The sequence below is a fragment of the Acomys russatus genome, chromosome 5 (assembly GCF_903995435.1).
Source record: "Acomys russatus chromosome 5, mAcoRus1.1, whole genome shotgun sequence".
Classification (NCBI taxonomy): Eukaryota; Metazoa; Chordata; class Mammalia; order Rodentia; family Muridae; genus Acomys; species Acomys russatus.
In genome coordinates, this window is record NC_067141.1 from 11,450,635 (window position 1) to 11,467,261 (window position 16,627).

At 44.8% G+C, this 16,627-nt stretch overlaps 1 protein-coding gene across 6 annotated transcripts in view; it reads left to right on the top strand.

Annotated features, from left to right (window-relative positions):
* The first annotated feature begins 5,770 nt into the window (after positions 1-5,770).
* Positions 5,771-16,627, top strand: part of Plekha1 (pleckstrin homology domain containing A1) — a 49,992-nt gene continuing 39,135 nt past the window's right edge. For 4 of the 6 annotated variants that reach the window (XM_051145433.1, XM_051145434.1, XM_051145430.1 and 1 more), the window contains exon 1: positions 5,771-5,894. The gene's annotated coding sequence lies outside the window, so the exon portion shown is untranslated. Of the gene's footprint in view, positions 5,913-6,220; positions 6,638-16,627 lie in introns of those variants that run through there. The other 2 variants (XM_051145431.1, XM_051145432.1) reach the window with 2 other exon arrangements.

Sequence of the window (16,627 nt, forward strand, 5' to 3'; positions counted from 1 at the left end):
CATTGACTGCAGCTTCCACTGTTGGACTCTGATTGCAGCTTTTGTTTCTCTATAAAGTACAGTTATTAAGTGCCAGCTGGGAACAAAGATGTGTTTACATGCCAGGAGGGTCGGCGAAGGAATGCTGGATTTAGAGTCGCCTTTGCTGTGGGCTCGGGGGTGGGGATGGGGGGCCAGTTGTCCAGGGAGAGAGCAACCTGGGAGCCTTTAAAATGTTTAAAATGTTTCTCAGGGAGTACAGCGGATGGTAACGCTGAAACTATCCCAGGCAAGGCCGAGTCTCTCTTGGTTTAGCTTAGGTATATGTGTTTATTTTTGTGAGCATGTTAGCAGGATGGACCCCAGAAGATAAACCGGAAGCCCAGCACGAGACTTGTGTCTGGTGTCCTTGCACTTCCTCCAGCACTGGATCTACCTCGCCTTCCTCCCAGCCATACTAAACTCCCCAAGCCTCAAGCTGCCAAGCCAATGCCAGGCTCCTTGATAAGTGTAGAGTCCGTACCTCAGTAGAAGAATGGATAAAGAAACTGTGGTACATATACACTATGGAATACTACTCAGCTAGTAAAAACAAGGAATTCCCGAAATTTGTGGATAAATGGATTGAGCTAGAAATTATCATAATGAGTGAGTTAACCCAGGAGCAGAAAGACTCAAATGATATACTCACTTATAACTGCATACTAGCCCAAGGGGCATGTCCCATGAAAGCCTTCACTTACCAGGAAACTGGGACAGAGGGGAGGACATCCTATTGGGACTCTAAATGAGAGAAGCATGGGAGAATAGCAAAGTAGAAGGATCCAGAGGGTCCTAGAAACCTACAAGTAGAACATTCTGATAGGCAGATTTGGGCCCAGGGGTCCCGCTCAAACTAAGGCACCAGCCAAGGACAATACAGGCGGTAAACTTTAAACCCCTACCCAGATCTAGCCAACGGTCAGAACATTCTCTACAGTTGAGTGGAGAGTGGGATATGACTTTCTCATGTACTCTGGTGCCTCACATTTGACCATGTCCCCTGGAGGGGGAGAGCTGGTGGCATTCAGAGGAAGAACAGCAGGTTGCCAAGAAGAGACTTGATACCCTATGAGCATATACAGGGGGAGGTAATCCCCCTCAGGAACAGTCATAGGGGAGGGGAATAATGGGAAAATAGGGGGGAGGGAAGAATGGGAGGATACAAGGGATGGGATAAACATTGAGATGTAACAAGAATAAATTAATAAAAAAAATTATAAAAAAAAAAAGTGTAGAGTCCGTAGCAGCGATGAAATACTTAGTGGCTCACAGCGACCGGGCCCCTTCTGTGGCGCCGACTTAGTGGCTCACAGTGACAGGGCCCATCTGTGGGCTGACTTTACATGCTTATTTCATTTAAAACTCCCTAGGAAACCATAAAGAAGCAACTCTTATCCTCTCCATTTACAAAAAAGCAATGTTAACATTCAGAGAAGTCGGGTAATGGGCCAAGATCGCCCAGCTGGTCAAATGGACTGTAGCGGTCAGGTGCCTCGCGGCACTTTCCTGGGGTGGGATGAGGCAGCCATGGGATCATGGTGAAAGCTGCCATTTCCAGTTTCTCTTTGTTGGGAAGCAGATCATAGCACACAGCCAACCCTCTGGGGGCACTTGTTGCTTTAGCTCTTGTTGGATGCTAATGATCTCTTCCGGTGAATGGTGAGATAGCTTACGACCTTTGACTGCAGCTGGAGTGATGAAGGCGTGAGGAGGATTTCCCACAGGATGAAGATGCCAAGACGGAGTTGCTCCCAGTTCCAGAGTCTCTCCCAATCTCCTCTGAAAAGAGCCTTCACCTTCAAGAATGTTCCTTACCTCAACATAGCAATGAGCATCCTAGGCATACTTGTATGGTAATCTTGAGCTCAGAAAGCCTCGCTTTTCAAGGCTGGATGACAGACACACTGGAGCAAGAGGCCACATGCTTGGGTAATATGGAGCAATCTAAGGGCCTCAATTTTAGGGCTTACCTGGATCCTAGAACTGCCGTGTGTGCTCCGAAGAATTAGACTAGGATGTAACCAGGTGTCTTGTGTGGTTAGAAGCTTCTAGACCCCAGGGAGCATGGGGTGGCCAGGGGCTATGTACCCTGTACTTTATACCACTTCTATCCAGATGCAGAGGGCTATGCTCTTTCCTGGTTGCCTGATGCTTAGAGATCAGGAAAGACTTAATTCTGCTCTCTCCAGGTGTTAGAGCCCGCTGGCTGCTGACCCACTTGGAAATCTTAACTATTCTTGCACCTGGCCAGGCACCAATCCAGGACAGTCCTTCATATTCATTCCTGGAACAAGATTGTGCTGAGCAAGACCTGGTTCTAGAAGGAGACTCCAGCCACCTCGTTTGTTGTCTGGCAGGTCCCTTAACCAGACCAGCCCTGGGTAATTACTGGCACAGTCCTCCCTATCACTAGCTTGTTGCCAGGTGTGTGGGTGTGGCAGAGAGCCAGCAACCAGCTTCCCCCAATGCAGCTGCAGAGGCAAAGCCCTGAATCTCTCTCTCCTGGCTCTACTTCTACGTTTACACCAGACATGAGAGAAGAGGTGGTTTTTGTTTTGTTTTGTTTTTAAATTTTGCTTCCAAGTTTCTGGAAGGAGGACAAGACAACACTGGGTTCAGAGAGAGTTCTGTTCATATTTAATCCTTGCTCCGCCTTAGTCCTGTTTTCTGGCTAGACAGGGATTTGCCTCAGGAACTGTTCCTGCGGTTTTGATTCCGGCAGAGAAGGAGGCTCCTGACGTTGTTCAGCATACATTTCAGTTCAAGATGCTCATAGAACAGAAGTGAAGTAAACATTAGAGTAACCATTGTCAGGGCAGGGCTCTGTTCTAGTGGGACAGGAGGAAAATAAGGCCAGTGAGATATGTATTTACATAAATAATATACGGGCATTTCAAAGGAGAGAAAATAAAGCAGAGGGGTATGGAGTGTCCCTGGGGAAAAGGCAGGCAAAGACTCTATCAAACAGGAAAAGGACAGCTGGCCAGTGGCGGTGCACGCCTTTAATCCCAGCACTTGGGAAGCAGAGACAGGAGGATCTCTGAGTTTGAGGCTGGACTGGTCTACAGAGTGAGTTCTAAGACAGCCAGGACTACATAGAAACCCTGTCTCAAAGAAACCAAAGACAAAAGTAAAACAAAACAAAGCAAGAGTAGTGGTGGGAAATGACACCCAGGAACACCATATGCATTTGGCCTAGTCTCCTGACTTCTGTGCTCCAATCTACTTGGCTTTATCAGAGGAGCTGATGTCTTGCTCTAAGCATGTAGAAAGAAACCAGGGAGTATTTGGACTAAAACACCCAGGTCCTTCCTTAATCCATGCGAAGCACAGTGAGGATGGGGGTAGAGGGGCTTCAAAGGTAAATGACAAAGCCTTGGGTTGAGAGCCCTGATCTGTGAGGTATCCCAGCATGCCTCAGTTCTTTTACTGGTCCTACTTTCATTTGCTTTGCTGTCAGACTCTAATCTCAGCAGAGGAATATTTCAAATGTTTATGCTCCCCCCCCCCTTCTTTAAATAACACCAAAAGTACCGTTACATAATGAATTGGAAAGGGGGCGGGGCAGAGGAAGAGCAGAGACCCTTCTATCCCCTACACCTACCCCCCCTCTTCTGCTCTTAAAGGTTGATCCGGAGCTATGACGGTTTTGGCTGGATGCCAGCCTCAAAGTAGCCCTGAGACTATTCTGCTGTGTGTCATTCGGCAAATAATTGAGTCGCTTCTCTGGTTTCTGTCATTGTGTGTGTGTGTGTGTGTGTGTGTGTGTGTGTGTGTATTTAGCTCCCAAAGCCGAGTGAGCTTTAGGGTTCATGATGCAAAGGCACACTGACACACTGCTTAGGCAAAGGGTAATGACAACTAGGAGAGTGGCTCTCTGGTCCACGACAGAGCGAGTCTAAAGAGAGGCTCACTGCTTCAGCAGTCTGATATCAGGGTTAGGGATTTTCTCATCACAAAAAATACACTGAACTTGTATTTGACTTTCAGACTGTGTTGGGGGAGGGAGGGAGTGATGGAAGGAGGGAGAGAGAGAAAGAAAGAGAGAGAGGTGGTGGTGGTGGTGGGGGAGACACCCAGGGCGTGTCTGTGAAGGAATTTCCAGAGAAGTTTAACTGAGGAGAGAAGACCCAACCTGACTATTGGCCAGCTGCAGTGTGACTAAGGCTCTCATTCTGTTGCCAGGCCTTCCCCACCTCAATGGACCATATACCCTCAAACTGTGAGCCAAAATAAGCCCTTCCTAATGTAATTGCTTTTCTCAGGGATTATGTTACAGATATGCACACAGCCAATCCATTAAATACTTCCTAATTATCCCTCATGGAATCTTCTAGGGCTCCAAGAGCTGAAAAGCCAGAGATTTCTTTTAGATCTTCAAGCCAAGGAAGGTCAGCTCAAAAAACTGGGAAAAAATCAAGTGACATTTGGATTTGTATGTGAAAAGGTAATCTGATAAAGTAATTAAATTAAAAAAAAGAGAGAATTTAAAAAAATGTCATCTACACATTCAGTTTAATCAGCAAAAGGCCAGTGCATAGACCGAATGAAAGCAGCTGCTCTGGGCTGGCTACTTTATGGACTCTTTCCACCATTATGTAGATGAGGAAATGAGTCCCCAGCTGAAGAAGAGACAGATGGTTCTCAGCAAGGCTGTGTCGCTGAGATTTCTTAGAAGGTAAGTCATGCTTGGATGTAAAGCAGCTGGAGACCAGGAGCCTGAGAGCCAGCGCCGTGCAGTCATTCTCATCTCCACTCTTTTATCTAGCTCGGAGACTAGCATATGCTACGGGTTGCCTCATGTTCACCACGGAGGAAGGGGGTCATGAGAAATGTTGATCGACTTTCAAGTGAGTGGGCATGGTCCACAGCTGTGCAGACAAAGGATACAGAGGACACAAAGCCCACACACATTTATTGAGAATCTAGTGTGTGCCGCTCTCTGATGAAGCCTGCCTCCTCCCCTGTCTCTGACATCTCGGACTCTTACTTTCTCTCACGTATTAACATCAATAAGGATTGTACTTCTTTTTCTCTCCCCCGCCCCCCGCCCACCCCGAGACAGGGTTTCTCTGTGTAGCTTTGGTTGTCCTGGATTCACTTTGTAGACCAGGCTGGCCTCCAACTCACAGTGATTCGCCAGCCTCTACCTCCTGAGTGCTGGGATTAAAGGCGTGCGCCACCACACCCGGCTAGCTCCCCATACGAAAAACAGACTCCACGAGGGCAGGGATTTCATACACTGTAGTTGCTAGACCAATATGCTGAATATGTCTATATCACTCTGCAAGAGTTTCGGCCAGTTCTTTAAATTTCCTGCACTATTAACACCATAGTACGGTTAAGGTCAAAGTGCATTTCGAAAAAGAGATGGTTAGAAGCGGAAAAACTGGTGTGCAACGGGTGAATTTTATGCTTCTTGCACCAACAGTGGGACAGGTTGCAAACTATCTGCAAAGGAACCAAGCCTATTTTTAAAGATTCCCTGAGCCTCGCAGCTCTAGGTGATGTCATCAGAGGACCCCGAGTCCCACGTCCCAAGACAAGCCTCGTGGTCCTCGAAAACTGCAAGCCCCAGGATGCAGCGCGGCGCAGGAACCCAGCGCCCCGCGCGCCACCGCCCTAGAACTAGGAAGACGCCCGGTTTCTTTGCCCGCCACGCCGCCGGGCGCGCGCGGAGCCCGCCGGGAATTGTAGTGCTCGCGGCTAGCAGTGCCCGCTCCAGAATCTCAGTCGCCGTCTGGTGGGGGTAGAGGTGGCGCGTGCACGCGTGCGCAGTGCGCGGGCGGGCCGTCGTGGGCGCCGCTCCCGGCAGCTGAGTGCCTGAAGGAGCCGGGACCGCGGCGGCGCGGGTGCTCCGGGCGGAGGCCGCGGTAAAGTGGGGGCATGAGGTGTGCAGCTCGGGTGTGTGTGGAAGGGGAAAGCGGGGTGAGAGATGCTAGGCTGAGGGGAATGTGTGGCGGCTACCGGCTGCTCAGGGGGCGCGGGGCCGCGCCTCCTCGCGCGTCCGCTGGCGCGCGCACCTGGGCGAGGCCGGGCTCACCTGTGCGCGGGCTTCTCTGCGCTCCGAGGCCCGCCCTGCGGATCCCCCCGCCAAAGTCCACAGCCCCTAAGTGTCCGCGCTCCTTGTCGCCACGGCCCGGTCCCTGTCGGGGATCCCGGTGGCCGACGCCTGTCGGGAGCGGCACGGCTCCAGGGGCCGTGCCCGCCTCATCCCTGCCGCTGGCTCCCGCACAGCCCCTCTTCCCCGCGTGTGCGGGCAGCGGGTGGCAGAATTGGGAGTGCCTTGGCCAAGGTCACGCGGGTGGGGACCGGGGAGGCGCCTGAACTCTGGGCTGGGGACTTGGAGGAGGGCTGCGGAACAGCTTCTGGGTCCGCCCTGCCCGGCTTGTGGTTCCTTTCGGATGCTTTCTATTGACCCTCCCGGGAGAGCGTCCGGGGAGAAAGTGGTGTCAGGTTGAAAGCACCCTGCCGTTCTCGGGGCTCCGCCTTTGCTAGAATCGCTGTTCTGCTGAGACACCCTAGCAGAGCCTCGACCGAGGGCCGAGGAAATTCAGAAACTGACTTGCTTTCTGGGACCAAGCCTCCAGGACAGGTTTAAGGAACAGATACTCAGGTGGTTTCTGGCATTTCATTTTCTAGTTCGCCTTTCCATTCTTTCTTCATACTTGCTTGCATGTGTTGGTCGCTATCTGTTTTAATAAGATTTTCTGAACTCTAGTGAAGCCCCTGCCCTTTGTAAATTAGTTTTCTAACTAGAAAAGCTTATTTCCTGTGTGTTTAATGACCGGAACAAATACCCTACTCCAAGGTTTATACCATTGTCTTTTATCTTAAAATGTAGAGCTTTATTTCCCTTCGCTTTCTGCGTTGTCTAGCCCCTGGACGAATCTGCAGCGAAGTTTAGGGGAGCGTTAAGTGATTCAGAAGCTTTGGGAGTAAAATGAAAAACCATTTTTTAGTTTACAGCTGAAGTTGAGGAACTTCAAAAATTTCAAAATTAGCAACACGAATTTTGAATACAGCGCAACTTTGTTTTTCTTACCAACACACTTGTGGCAAAGCATTTTTCCTCAGATCTAAATATTTCATAGTTTGGATCAACTCTTTCTAGGGAAAGTTAAATTTCTTTTTAAAAGAGTATTAAGTCAGACAGAATTCAAATTAATAGTTTTATAGTGTCATAAACTCTACCGTGTGCCAAACGTCAGATTTCTGAAAAGTAACCCTGTGCCAATGGACACACTGTCAATCTGCTTGAATAAAGGGTCAATAGCCTGCAACAGCAGGGAAGTGATTTACATGTTGCCTTCTGTCTCCCTTTATCTTGTTGGCTTATAGTTTCACTGTTGCTGTTGGTGGTTAAAAGCGGTAGGTTTGTATCTTTTTTTTTTTTTTTCTGTCTGGTTTTAGCAGTGTAGCAAAATAGGAAAGACTGTGCTGTGTACATCTGTTTGGCGGAGACTGAGACAGTGGGACAGGATAAGTATACAATTGTGAGGAAACGACCATGAGTTCATAAGCAGGAAGGACCTTTTTAGAAGTATTTAAGGATGTTAAGAATAGCATTGGATTCTTTTCTTTAACCAGTTACTGTGGGCAGTATTCAAAGATGGGATAAGATGTTGTGGGCAGCGCCTAGGAAGATACTTGGGAAAGGTGGAAACGTAACATCTTTATGTGGACTTTTCAACTGAAAAACTGACTTCTGGGCCTAGGCTGAGTGAAAGTTTTTTTTACTGTCATGCTGCTAACCCCCCCCCCCCCCACACACACACAATTTGTAATCCAGAAGGAAATCTAAGAAATAATGTATTAGTGTAATTTAAGTCAGACTTTGACATGGACATGTTTTATGGTGGGCATTTGTCTTGTTCTTGTTTAAATAGCTCTGTTGTGTAAGGATGAGGAAGGTGGCTTTTTGGTGGGATGTAGTGACTGTTCAGATGTGCCAGTAGCTACTCTTCTCTGACTAGAAAGTTTCAAGAATTGCAGCAGTGATGCCTTAAGCACCCCACCTTATGCATGCCTGAGCAATGCATTTTTGGCATATAAAGACTTTATTTAAACTTTTCAAAAATTGTTTCAGATCTGCAATAGTAGACTAAGATAGATTCAGTAAAAGATAAATATCAAATTTTAGTTTTATTAATTCATTTATTTCAACCATTTTTGAGTATAGAGTTTACAGCATTTGAGAACAGATTGACTTGTATATGAAATTACTTCATGTGGCAGACACATTCAGTGGCTTTAAAAGCTTGCTGTAATGCTCAGTTATTTTTAGAAACATTTGTATGGGATGCTTTTACACAGGAAAATGACATCCTGTTGAGGGTACCTCTAATCTCAGCATTTGGAGGGCAGAAGCAGGTGGATCTCTGTGAGCTCCAGGCCAGCCTGGTGTTACAGAGATTGTTTCAGGATAGCCTAGTCTACATAGTGAGCTCCAGGACTCAGGACAGCCAGAGTGACAGGATAGAAAAACTTATCTTGAAAGAAAGAAAGAAAGAAAGACAGACAGACATCCTGTTGATAACTTGCTACATAACTAGGACTCTGTTTCTATTAAAGAGTAAACAATTTAAAGATGAGTAAATTTCCTTGTAGGTTCTGTGTTGTAAAGAATATGTGCATTTGTGGTTCTTAGAATATATTTAAATGAACATTTGTTTGATGAGCCATTGGACAAATTGAACAGCTTTGCTTGCTTGCTTCCTTCCTTCCTTCCTTCCTTCCTTCCTTCCTTTTTTCCAAGACAGGGTTTTTCTGTGTAGCCCTGGCTATTCTGGAATTCACTCTATAGACCAGGCTGGCTTTGAACTCAGAGATCGTCATGCTTCTGCCTCCCTAGTGTTGGGATTAAAGGCATGTACCACTACTGCCTGGTAAATAGCTTTGATTTTAAAAGATAGTGTTTTGGTAATTTTTATACTGCACTTTCTTTGAACTGAAAAAAAATTTTTTTTAATTTAAAAGAAAATTAGAGTCCTTTAGGATTTGGATTTTTTTTAGAGTTAAAAAAAATGTTGTTTCCAAATAGAACTCTTAATTTGATTTGTCAGTCTGATAGCTTTACACTCCAGAAGTTATGATTCTATACCTTTACGCAACCTTGCTTCTTAGAGTGTAACCATTGAGTTCTCAGTTCTGAGTTCTGTTTAGCCTCTTCTTGTTAGCAGTGTGAGAGTTAGGAGTGATCGCAGAGGGCCGGTACAGTAAATCCTCCATGTCAGATGTTCTCTCCCAGTACTAGGGGGTAGGAATGCAGGTCCATATGCCTGCCATTGGACTATTAGTAGTCTGAGCCAGTGACAATAAATGTAAGACAGTTTTAATGCTTGGTATTCACTATATTTAACCATTTTTGATGGATCTTTCTGCGTTCTACCCTTGCTCAATGAATAAGGATAGTGTTCCTATCCTTTTTTTTTTTTTTTTTTTTTGGTTTTTCGAGGCAGGGTTTCTTGTTCCTATCATTTACAGCTATTGAAAATGCCTCTAATCCTAGCACTTGGGAGGCAGAGACAAGCGGACCTCTGTGAGTTCTAGGACAGCCAGAGCTATATAGTGAGACCCTATCTAGGAAAAGAAAAAAAAAAAATCTTATCTATTCTAATTTAAAGCATAAGTATTCAATTTAGAACAGCATCTGGTCATCTACTGTCTAAAGCTCTTGGGATACAGGAACTGCCATATGTTAGTTACTGTGTAACCTTTTTGCTGTCTCTCTTGGGGGACTGGTCAGAAGAATGGGAAAATGCCATTATTTCCTATCTGTTTCTCCTTGATTAATGGTCCAGCCATTGATGCCCAACAGACAAGCTAGTATTTCTGGTGATATTTTGCATGAAGACTCCCTACTGCACAGTTCCTAGGTATGAAGTTTCTGTGGCCAAGCTTCTTTCATTCCTCACTCCTGCCATCTTGTTCCCTTTAGTGGGGTGGAGAGTGGTAGTGAAGAGACAGACAGATCTTTTCTCTGTAGTTAATTCTGTTTTTTTTTTGTTTTTTTTGTTTTTTTGATAATTACAAGACCACTTGAGTACCAAGCGTGCTGGCAATTGCTACTCAGTGCACTGGAAACTGACTTCCTTCTGTCACCTGGTGGCCTGTAGGTTGCTGCCCTGCTGCTTTTATTTTAGTTTTTTAATTAATTAATTAAAAAAAAAAATCAGTTCTCACCGTTGCCTTGTTCAGGGCGGCAGAGTCCATTGCAGTTTTTTTGTGTAGGCAGAAAGTGAATTGGAAGATGCAATGACAGTCTCCCTGTCTCTTAGGTATTCCAAGTTTTGCTGAATAAAATATCTTGGAGACCTTTACCACTATCTGTGTGAACACTTCCTGTCTTCCCCTGTTCTTCCTGAAGACACTTCTTTCCTCTGTCAGTTGTTTCTGTAGAGGAAAAGGATGCTAAGGTGGTACTCAGGGTGCCAGAGTCCTGAAAGCTGTGTGTGGCAGGTAGGGGAAGGTCATGCTTGACTGCACAGATGTCTGTACAGTGTGGACTCGGTCCACAAAATGAGCCAACTACAGATTGGAAAGATTTCTCCTGTTCTAAGCAGGCACAGGCTTTTTTCTTGTCATATTGTTAGATGAGCAACCATCAACATAGCATTTATGCTGCGCTCAGTATTCTAAGTGGTCTAGAGGTGCCATGCAGCAGATGGCCTGTGAGTTATGTAGAAAGGTTGTGCCACTTCACATAAGGGCCTTGAGCAGCACCGTCCTTGGTATCCAGGGGGACCTGAAACCAATTCCCGTGGGGGAAGGAAGGACAACTGAGTGTCCTCTGTTTTGTTGGTGTGGGATTCTGGTCCATACAGCATCTGATTAACAAATAATGCAGTGTTCTGTGGCCTGAGGAAGTCTTTTCAGTATAGAATTCACCTTTTCCTTCCTTTTTCTTCTTTCTGTATTTTTTTGTTTTGTGTCTTGGCTTGGTTCTTGGTTGCCAGATGATGAGATGAGTGATAACTGTGGATGTTGATTTGTGACTGAGTTTTAAATCGAACCGTGCCTTGATACATATATGGAGTTGAAGAATAGATTTGAGACGGTGGGTTGATTGTATAATTTTGTTTTTTTCCTGATGCTTACTTGACTGGGAATTTAAAATCAAATAGGAATACAGTACTAGGGCCTTTTCCTTCCTGTCATCTAAACAAACCAGTTAAATCTGCTATGTGACTTCTTGTGTGATGAACAAAAAGCAGCTTTGTGTCTGGAAACCTGAACATTGGACGCAGTAATTATGGGTTACTTCGCACTTCATTCAGAAGGTAGCTTGTGAGGCCTTCTACCATGCTGTTGTAGACTTTGAAAAAGCAACAGTGAGTTAACAAAAACAAAAATCCCTGCTCTCGTGAAGCTTGCCTTCCACAGTGGGGAAGTAGACAAGATGCAGGTAACCGATAAGCTGTCACCTGTTAGATGTGATCTGCGCTTAAGAGGAGAGAGAAGCAGAAAGGGGAGATGAGTCGTGGGTTGGGAGGTGCTGCAGCTTTAGCCAAGGCCGTGGGGACAGATACCTTCACTGAAGGAAGGGGAGTTGAGGGAAAGAGGCCCTTCCCTGCCTTACACTGGGAGCTTGTTTGGTTAGTCTGGTGCCTGATGAGTGCGTGGGTGGGTGTCGGGACTATTAGGATGGCAGGGAGCAGGGAGGTGGGGCCTTACAGGTCTTTCTAAAGGCCCTGGCGTTTACTCTGGGTCGAGTGGGCTCCTGTTGAAATGACAGTGTTTTGGCCTTGGGTGAACAAAAAAAGTACTGGTGACTGGATTCAACCCTGGAGTTTCTTATTCAGTTGGTGTTGAGGGGATAGAGTGCGGGCGGCGGGGCTGGTGGGTAAGGGGCACCATCAGGCAGTGCTAGGCATCAGGGGTTTTCAGAGTCTTTAAAAACTATTTGTAGTTATGTATCAGTGATTTCTTAAAATTGCTACTAACTTGTTTGTTTCGGTCATTTAAATAGAAAGGAAGCCTTAGATTACCCACCATCCATGGATCTAAGAGAGGAAATGCCCCTGAGGATTTCTGACGCTCTAGGATGAAAGACAGTTAACAGTTATTTCATTAAGAGAGAGAGAGCGAGAGAGCGAGAGAGCGAGAGAGAGAGAGAGAGCGCGAGCGCGCGAGAGAGTTTATTTAGATAGAGTTCAGTGTAATCCATCTGTTTAAAGCTGTAGTTCATTGAGTTTTAGTGTATTTGCAGATGTATAGCTGTCACCAAAATTTAGAATATTTGTATTCCCCCCCCAAAAAGAAAACCCCATGCTTTCCTATACCGTGCCAATTGCTCATTTCCTGCCTACCCTCCCATAAGTATACAGATCCTAATCTACTTGCTTTATGTGTTTAGTCTGGATCTTTCTTTTCTTTTGTTTTGTTTTGTTTTGTTTTTTTTTTTTTGTTTTTTTTTTTTTGAGACAGGGTTTCTCTGTGTAGCCTTGGCTATCTTGGAACTCACTCTGTAGACCAGGCTAGCCTTGAACTCACAGAGATCCATCCACCTGCCTCGGCCTTCCTTAGTGCTGGGATTATACGTTTGTGACACAGTGCCTAGTTTATTATGGATATTTCATAGCAGTAAACTTACATAGTGCGCTCTACTGAGAGAGAAGTCATATCCATAAGACCAAATTTCTGGATTCATTTCGATTTTAAAGTTCTTGGTAAAGGTGGGGCCATAAGAACTCTCCATTGCCTCAAGGAGGCAAAGAGGCATGCGCATCTCTGTGAGTTCCAGGCCAGCCTGGTCTACAAAGTGAGTCTAGGACAGCCAAGGCTACACAGAGAAAGCCTGTCTCATAAAACCAAACCAAACAACAACAAAAAAACCTCTCCATTGTAGAAATACATTTTCATCTTTGTGATTAGTCTGTGGGGTGATATTTTTGAGATTTTATGATTGTTTCTTCTCCCTGATATATCATGTGATGGTTTTAATGTTGGAGGTGTTTACATCTCTGGAATCATACACAGTGGTGATTTGTTGCTGTTGCTATTATGTTTTCAAAGATCTAGAGTTTGTAGGATTTCAGATTCAGATACTCTGTACAGAGATTTCCCTTTTCTGCTTGCCTTCTTTAGGCTCTCAGGCTGGCTATAGTGTTTTTCTGTTAAAAGTCTGCTTATATCTTTTTCTGTGGAATGTCTGTTCATGTCTTTGACTTGCTTTTTCGGTTGTTGAATTTTGATATGTTATTTGATATTTCTTGGCAACAGAAAGTATAGCCCTTTGTGGAATAAGTTGCCAACATATTCTATTGGCTTTGATTATGCATATTTTTGCCAAATTCTTTAAAAATTGTTTGTAGTTATTTATCAATGATTTCTTAAAATTGCTACTAACTTGTTTGTTTTGGTCTTTTGAGACAGAGTCTCTCTCATAGCCCTGGCTGTCATGGAACTCACTAAGTGGACAAGATTGGTCTTGAACTCAGATCCGCCTAACTCTGCCTCCCAAGCCACTTAAGGTGTGTGCCACCACACCAGGCTCAAGATTGCTACTAACCTGTACATTTACTTTTTGTTAATTTTCCCCTTTTTTGCCCAGTTCCAAGCAATTAGAATTGTGTTTGTTGTATATTGTGCAGCTTTTCGTGCTTGGCTTTTTTTCTGCTTAGTATAATAATGATTTTGAGATTCATCCAAATTGTTGCATGACAGTAATTACTTGTACAATAAGCCAATATTCTGTTGTTTAGCTGTGCTATGCTCATTGTCTATTCACTTGTTCAGGGGCATCTTTGTCTCTAGTTTATAGCTGTAAGTAGAGCTGCTCTGAGCATGGTCCATCTTTCTGTACATACATGTTTTCATTTCTCTGGGGCTGGTTGGGTGGGCCACAGGGTAGAACTACGTCTGAAGTGGCTCACCCTTTTATATTTCCCATCAACTGTGTATAAATAAATTTTATTGCTAGTCTGCTTCATTTTAGCTGTTCTGTTGAGTATATATGATATTATTTGTTTAAGCTCAGGATAGCTGCAATGTTTTTACATGCAATCATTTTACCCATTTTAGTGTACAGTTCTGTGAATTTTGGCACATGTATACAACTGGGAAACTACCTCAATCAAGATGTGCCCCTCCCCCACCCCTACTTCTTTAAGTCATTTGTAGTTGGTCCTTTCCCTAGTTCAAGAACTGTGATCTTTTTACCATGGTTGGGCAGCTGCTTTGCTCTTTTTATATTGCATGCAGTTCATTCTTTTACTATATTTTACTATATTTACTATATTTACTATATTTTATAGTTTTATATATATACATACATATGTAGTATATTGTGGTTATATTCACCCCCATTACCCTCTGTGATCCACCTTCTTTTTTCTTTGAACTTCTTATTCTCCCCAACTAGTCCCCAAGTGGCTGCACCATTAAACCAACCATTATTAGACAATAGCTTGTCAGCAAAGGCTGGAGCCCCATGGATACATCCTCTGTCTATGATGGAACATTGAAGGGCCCAGTCTTGTGACGGTATCCATAGCTGATGTTCGTACTTGGAATAGCAATGTCATGTCTGGACTGCAGTATTTTATGGCACTTCTCCCTCTAGTTCTTCACTTCTTCAGTGGGCCTTAAAGGCCGTAGTGATGGTGATGTATATATTCTGTTTAGGACTGAGCTCTCAGCAGTCACTGCTTCTCGGCATTTTGACCAGGTATGAGTGTCTGCATTGACTTGACTTCTTCAGAAATGAACTTGTCTGTCCTAGGCTGCCAGTTGCACTAGTGTGTAAGCTATGGTATTTCGACAACATGTCCGCTTAGGGGAGCAGTGATAGTAAGTTGTTCCCTTGGGTCTCTGGCCTCCCCAGCAACAGGTATTTGACCAGTTCATAATACCAGCTGTGTATTCCTTCCCGTGGAGCAGGCCCCTGGTCAGTCACAGAGTGGCTGGTTATCACTGAGATAGTTGGCTGCTCTGACTCCAGCAGCATATCTCACCTGGTGGGTGGGTCAGTATTGTAGCACCCATGTCTACAGGTGGGTGAAATCATTGACCGTTTTCTTCCTTAGTAGCCTTTGTAGCCCCTTCCAGCACTCTGAACTCAGGCTGGCAGAGAAGGATTCTACAACTCAGCTCTCGCTTGATTTCTCTGTACTGTAGCACAGCAGACTTTATAGCTTTGATATGTCCATAGTTTGTATTTCACCACAGCTAAGGTACAGAACACTTTGAAGTCAGCCTCTTAGTTCACCTAGTGACCTGTTCTGTCTCCACAACCTGTTTGGTCTGCCTTCTGTCCCTTAGCACAGTACAGATGAGGTTTCTGTTGCTCTGTGCATCAGCCCTTCACTCCTTTCCAAGCAAAGCTTGGTGCACTGGTGAGAGCACTGTGTTCAGTCAGCAGCAGGTCAGCTGGGTTGTCTGATTCTAGAGGCTCAGAAACAGTTGCTTATAGGATTTTGATTTGGAATTTCTGGTTTGTGAAGTATGGGTATTTTTAACATTATTAGAAGTCAGGTGGTGGTGGTGTACAACTTTAATCCCAGCACCCAGGAGGCAGGGGAGTGCTAATGTCTGAGTTCAAGGCCAGCCTGGTCTACAGAGTAAGTTCCAGGACAGCCAGGGCTACACAGAGAAAGCCTGTCTTGAAAAAAAGAAAAACCAAACAAAACAATGAACAAACAAAAACCCTGTTATTAGAAGATGTTGCTAGTTTGTTTTTCAGAGTTGGTAAACCATTTTGCTCCCCAGCAGTATGTATGAAAGTTCACTTGTCCCACATCCCAACAGTGGGTATTAGGTGCTTTGTTGGTTCTGTTTGTGCTGCCCTAGTAGGCCTTAAGAGCATCACAGAGTTGTTTTTAGAAATCTGTTCTACCTTCCTCAATAATGAGCTGGTTTACTAAGGTTTTTGCCCATCTTATTCTTGTTTGTCTTATTGAATTGCAACAATCAGCTGTCTGTTCTTAGTTATCAATTATCTGAAAGAAGTATGCTGTATATGTTCTCCCATGTTTGTGGCCTCTTTTTCTTTATTTTTTGCCCTGGTGGGGCTAGAACCCAGGTCCTTGCACATTCTGAGTGATAGCATGCTGAGCTATCACTGTAACACTTTTAAACATTTATTTTTATTTATTTGTGTGGATGTTTTGCCTGCGTGTATGTATCTGTGTTATGAACATGCAGTGTACAGTAGAGGCTGAAGAGGGTATCAGATCCCCAGAAGTTAGAGTTATAAACAGTCCTGAGCTCTCATGTGGGTACTGGGGATTGAACCCTAGTCCTCTGCTCAAGCCCTGCTTAACAGGTTACATCTGTAGCTGTTCTACTTTCTGAAGAAATTGGTTTGAGTGTCCTTTTGTTCCCCAGTTTGCTTTTGCTGATTGGATTCTCTTTTTTGTTTTTGTTTTGTTTGTTTGTTTTTGAGACAGGGTTTCTCTGTGTAGCCTTGGCTGTCCTGGACTCACTTGCTTTGTAGACCAGGCTGGCTTTGAACTCACAGAGATCTGCCTGCCTCTTTAAAGCCGTGCCACTACATCTGGCCTTCCTGCTGTCTTAGTTAGAAAGTGCACTTTCCCTGTCAGTGTTGACTTCTGAGAAATGGAGATGCTGATGTCTGCTCATAGGACTGCTTTGAAGATTAAGA